Below are 6,637 nucleotides of genomic sequence, written 5' to 3'. Positions count from 1 at the left end.
TTTTTTCTTTTTTAACACAAGCACCATTTATTTTGGAGCTAGATGGCCATCAATTTTTTTACCTCCTCAGAAGAAGTGTTACCCCAAATCAACACTGCTGGAAAAAGGCACCGACACGGCCAGGCCAGGAGCAGAAGGATGCAGCAGGACCAGCCACAGGTATACACACACCTCCTGTGAGAAAGGGCTTGCAGACCAGGCTTTGGCTTTTAATGTGCCTTTCAAAGGGCTTGATTGATTGCTGTTAATCCTGTGAACAACTTCGGTGTTGTTAACAGGACTGGCCGCATTAGTAAAGGTACTTGCATGCATTAGTATGCTCCTCGTCCCCATGACGTCAATAGACAGCTTTCCAATGACTTCCAGGAGGGCTGGATCAGGCCCTTGCTAGCAGCAAGTTTTTAATGAACACCGTGTGGTGCAGGCAAGGGGGACACAGCGATACATCAGTCCTGACTGTCTTCATTCTCCAGGAAACGAGCAAGTAAAGAAGAAAGGCAGGAATAGGCCGAAAGGTTGCTGGAGGGGGATTCCTCTGCTGAACTTCAAACCCCTGGCCCCATAGCACACAAAACCATCGGTCGTTGTATGATGTAAAAAGAATTTTAGGCAGGTTCTGTTCTAAGTAAATAAGTAATATATGTGAATTTTATTTTTAAATAGGTAAGTTAAGTAGCAGGCAAGTTTTCCTCCAAAGAAATAAAAATTTGTGTGACTTTTGTTTTTAAATAGCAATTTCTCCTTCTTTATATCTAGTTAGCTATACCAGCTCATATACTCACACATTTTCTGCTAGCTTTTTTTTTTCTTTTTATTAAGATTATTTCTAAATGAAACATGAGACTGTTAATATCAAAGGCATTCTGATCACAAATCAGATACAGCTCACAGCTGCTATTAAAGGGCCCAATCCTGCCAAGTCTTCTAACTCAGCTGGAATTGTTTACTTCAGCTTGTTAGGCTTTGCAGGGAGTGCTGACAGGATCAGGGCATATTAGCTACGTAATCAAATGAAATAATTGAGAGCTGCATGTGGGCATCTAATAACATCTAAGAAAAGAAGAGGGACCATCATCCACTAAACTTTGGGTGAGAACCCAAGCATCAGGGCATGGGCCCGATCCTGAAAACCTTAATCTGCATTGTTGTTAATCACTCTGCTGTGGTCAGAGGGATTATTCATCTGAGGAAGGATTACCCATGTGAACATTTGCAAGATTGGTCCCTGAATTAATGCATGAGTCAGTGTGGGTTGGTGGGGATTTTTAGGTTTTGTTTTTGGTTTTGGTTCTTTTTTTCTGCCTTAGAATCAAGAAGGTTGATTGAGGAGAGAAATTAAAAATTATTTGTATCCAAAGGAGTTTAGGATTGTAGTAAATGTAGGCAACAAAAGTTATCATTGTTATGAAAAAAGAGTTTGTTTATGGAGGCATTTTGTTATTAAAGTAGCACTGGTGAGCTTGAGGTGGCAAAGGAAGGGCTGAAAAGAAACCTATTGTTATAAGAGGATAGAAAAGTGTAAGAGAGTGTGCTTGCATGTGTTTGTTTCCAGGTATGTTTAGACACAGGCTTTGTGCAGACACATACATGCACATCATTACATTCCACACAATGGATTCTGCCATCTGAACAGACCTCTCCAGAATATTCCTATTGCCCGTGCTGCACACGCTGTAAACATGTTGGATTAGTCCTTTGAAAAGAATATCAAGTTTATTATCTCCACATCCCTTTTCATAATAGGTATGTCCCTGTACATAATGAGCAATGAAAGCAGGCAAGCCTGTATTGTAGGGACAATAATGCTTCATGTTAATATGGTCCTTTTCATCATCAAATCATTGTGCAGTCATTAACAAATTAATGCTTACAGCGCCCCTGTGAGGAAGGGAGATTTCACTTTAATAGGATCTGGTAGCACCACCAATTAAAAAGGTTGCCTCAGTCTAATAAAATCCTGCTTTGATAAACTGCACATGTTTTGGCTGAAACTCTAAGCTGGGCACAAGCATGCAGCTCAGATTCCTTAATTATTTCTCAAAAATTTTGTCTGTAGCTATTTGTCTGTCCCTGAGAACAACCCGTAGGAAAACAGGGCTGGTTTGAACTGAGTCAAATGAGATGCTTTGTAAAGCTCTCCTGTCCCCATGCTTTACAGCATGATACTAAGAGCTGTCAGGAGGTGAAGCTCTTTCTCAAGTTTGTTTTTTTTTTTTTGCTATCTCTGGGAAAATCTGCCCCAAAGTGGCCAATTAAAAGCCTGGGGAAAATGGCAGCTCTCAGATGCTCACTAGAGATGCAGATTTCCAAAACCAGATTCCCTAGTGACTCGGCTCTCACCGGGTTTGCTACAGTAGAGAGAGTTATTCCTGTCATTGCAGCTCAGGGCCAGGACAGGCCAGGAAAAATTGGAATCTGGATATCTAAGACAAAAGCAGGGAATGTGTCTTCCCTTTGCTTTCAGGGGCTGACAGGGAGATCCAACAGTGAGACTAGAGCAGGAACTAAAAAGAAACAGCTGGGGGGAAATTCAGGTAATCTGGAAAGACAAGGAGGTTGGAGTATCATTGGGTTGGATTCAAGAGGGACTCAAATGGGGAACAGACTGAGATTCAGATTCAAAGACAGTATATGTACAAGGAAATTAACTACCAAGTTCAGAGTATAAATTTAAGAAAAATATCAATTTCCTTAATCTTAGCACAGTCTTTGATGGGTTTGGTCCTTACCTGCCTCTCAGGTACCTTCTGGGTGCAGCTTGGAGGTCATCACAGACCAGTGTGTTGTTTCCAATAGGCATTAGAGATAGGATAATGTGGGTTTTTTTAATATGGAAAAGAGCATTTAGCCATATGGATGGTTTGTGCCATGCCATTTGGACCCAGGGTTAAAGAATTCTCTGGTTATTTATTTGTATTGACCCAGTTAGCCACAGAGAGCTTTGGAGAAAAGGCTGTGTTGAGACACAGCAGTCTGCTTCTCAGTAGGAAGAATCTGGGAAAATGGAGAGAAATAGGAGAGGAGATAAATCTAATGGGCAACCATGTGTATTACAAAACCAGGGAAAAGTGAGGGTTTAATACAGAGAACACAATGTAAGAAAGCATCAGAAAATAAATTCTGGTAAAGTACAGAGGATCTGAAATCTCCGGGGCTGGTAAATTCAGGGGTAAGGCATTTAAAGACTGAGGCGAGATAAAGGAGACAAATTGAGAAAGCCAGAAAGTGAAACTGGATACACGACTGGAACAGGAAAAGGGGATACAGAGTGAAAGGGATGGATCTGAGATGGGGATGAGTTAAAAGGAGTCTTGCCTGAAAGAATAGTTGCCCCTAAAAGTCCACGCTTCTGTGTACTTTAAATGTGAGGCAGAGTCCCTCAGTCCTCTACAGTCAAGAAACAGCACTACACATGCCATCTACTCTGTGAATGATCATGTAATTAAAGTCTGAATTAGAATGCATCTGTACAACAAAGGAAAATCCAGGTTGTGCAAGTAACCTCAATTCTGGGAGCTCTTAATATTTAAGTGCTTGTCTTTGCAACCAGAATAATTTCCTTTTAATTAGAGCTTGAGTGCAAGAAAAAAAAAACAAACCAAAAAACACAAAACCCAACAAACAAACCATTTTCCCTTTTTTTTTTGGAAAACCAGTTTGGGATTTTGGGGACTTTAACTCAATTTAATAAGGTTAAAGATGGATTATAAACTAGCTTTTAGAGAGTGTTGTCCTCCCAGAGTTGTAGTCACAGTCAGTGTGTATTCTTGAAAATCAGGCCTAACTCTGAAAAAAGGCTAACCAGCTAATTCATATTTAGGCACCCAGCTGCTTGCTGAACTTTAGAGAGAATGAAGTGTGCAGATTAGGTGTGTGACGTTAGTATCCCAAATCACTGGTCCTTTTTCACATGGACCTTTACAGCCTCAGGGGAAAAAAATGGCAAAGTCAGAGCTCAGATTCAGAACACCCTGACATCCCGTGGCACGTTTTACTTCTGAAGCTATGCCCAGCCTTGCTTTGAACAACACATGTTGTAGGCACAGTCTCAATGCTGTATTTATTTGCATGAGTGAATACTTGTTTTATAAAACCCATCCTTGCTCCTATTTTATTCTCCAAGTGCCCAGAGGGAATGACAGTCAGGGTCCAGCATTAATGCTGCTGATTTCATGTACCTCATTCTAACACAGATGCATGGCAGATGATCAAGTTCTGACTCTGTGTGTGTGTGTGTGTGATTTCAGGGGCGGGCTGTGAGCCCATGCAGGAGTGCATCCACACATGCACACATGTGGAAATACTGCAGACAGAGAAGGAGGGTACTCTACAGACAAACTTGCAAAAATGCTCATCAGTTTTCTGCTAGAATTTCATAGAGACCCTTTGTTTTCCTCTCTCTGCCAGTCTCTCTGTCTATTTCATGTCCTTCCTATCTGTTTGTCTACATATCTACAAATATATCAGTTCTTTGCTGTCTGATAGATGATATCGCTACCTGCATTATTTGTTACTGGTGTTGCAAATATGCTCAGTTTCCTTAATGGTCAAATTTATAAATCTGTCCTAGAATTTATGAATGTAATAAAATGTAGATCTGTTCTTATATCTCTTTAAACTCCTATTGATTATTTCTTTTTTGTCTGTTTCTGTCCAGAATAGTAAATCACCTGTACAGTGAGTACAGTGAGCTTCTTCTGAAGGCCAGACACGCAGGTAGAGACAGTAAAGGAAATAAGCAGGATATTTGAATTGCCCATGGCTTCAACTTCAGTGGGAGAGAATACTCATGGTTCTAGTTAGCTGTGGGGCCAAACCCACATTAATAAGCTTAGGAAACAAATACAAGAGGTTTTCTGGCTGCTGTGAGCATGCATACTCAAGTGTGCATTCTCTAGGAAAGTGCAAGGTCTTCATCACTTCAGAACGACTTTTCCATCTGGAAGCTGGTTTTGTCTCAGCCAGCCTTCCAGCATCTCAGGAAAACTGTGTTCCATGTACCTCCCCATGATCTAAAAGTAATAGTTATAGTACAAGTGACAGCAAAATACAAAGATTCAGACTCTGCTTGTTCCATTGACTGAAATAGGAGGGTGAAGAGGTCTTTTCGGTCTTTTCCTGTAATTCCAGCTGGTGGGTTGTGCTGGCCCTGAAATTAGAACAGACTATTTTTTATCCTTTGTGGTTTCTGCATGTATCCATTTAATTTAGGAGCCCCAGTTACATCTGCAGTTGATGCTAAAAGATAGGTGTTATTGAGTGCTGTTCATCTCTCCAGACCTTTAGATGAAGAGGAAATGGTAGATTAGAGTTCAGAAAGCAGAAATTCCAGATCTCTAGAAGGCAGCAGATGAGAAAAATGCTCAGAGATGGTCAAAAGAGGGACTGGCAAAGGGAGGTAGAGAGGGGAAATTGAAAGGAAATTCAAGGGTGAAGAGAAAATTCTAAGTTCCAGTGCAGGCAGGAGAAGGTAAAACAACTACATGTCCTGGAATAACTAGTAAAGTCTTGGTGAGGATATTTGTTGGGATAAAAAAATAAAGAGTTTATCAGAAAAGAACTGGGTAGGTAAAGGCTACTGAGGCCTTTCTGAGGAAAGTCTGAACAAACACTTAAGAAAACTACATGCAAGAACCTAAAGGGGTAAAATCATAAAGTCAAAGAGGTTGTGCATGGAGAGAAACGGAAAAAAAAACCACACAGGCACTTCCAGAGCCCAAAAAGGAGTAACAGGCCCCTGAAACCTGCCATAATTCCAGAGCTCTGAATTAATCTAAGAGTCTGAACAAAATGTTCCAGCTCCATCTACAGCGGCTCCTCATGGAAACCTTCTATCACTACCATCTATTATGTTGTGACAGGAAATAATGGAATGAGTGTAAAGATATCATGACCTTTGTGAATTTATCTACACCAGAAAAGGGCATAAGATGAGCAGAGAAGTTTGCACATGTATTTACATGCATATTTTGACATTGAGATTTAGGATACTCCACATACAGTTGGAAGACAGCTTTTTTTGTGTGAAATAATGGGGCAAGTTTAAATATGACTTTAAAATTCCACCCACTGGACTGGTTGGAAGGTCTGTCATCAGAATAGACAGAAAGTCATCTCAAGAGCATGGAACAAGTCAAAAGAAGCACAGGTGTCCAAAGCAAGATCAGCTAGAGACCCAGAGGCAAAAATGGGAGAGTTTGTGTTCAGTAATTCTGCTTCTGTGTGTTGGTTCATGCTTCTGCTGGCAAGCAGCCAGAGAAGCACTAAGAAGAGACAGAGGAGAGCCTTGCTAGGTCCCAGACTGACAGAATCAGACCTTGCTTTCCAGGGGCAATTGATTTTGAATAGAAAAGGCCTGGTCTTCTTCCCAGTCTGTGCAGAGGAAAGGAAATACTGTATTTCTTCTTGTTTTAGCTGCAGGAAGTATCCAACTAACTGGCTAAAGGAGAGCATGATGTCTGCTTGCTTGCAGTGCAACTTAAGCTGAACCAAAACTCCACAGAATGGGACAGAAGGATAAGGTTATACCAGGTTTTATCAGAGATATCAAAAAAATGGCAGCCATGTGTATTATTACTCTTGTCTAAACAATCAGGAAAGAGGCTTCCTTAGTAATGCATGTGAGAGAGAATTCTGA

The sequence above is a fragment of the Parus major genome, chromosome Z (genome assembly GCF_001522545.3).
Source record: "Parus major isolate Abel chromosome Z, Parus_major1.1, whole genome shotgun sequence".
NCBI lineage: Eukaryota > Metazoa > Chordata > Aves > Passeriformes > Paridae > Parus > Parus major.
Note: the sequence above shows the minus strand (reverse complement) of the source record.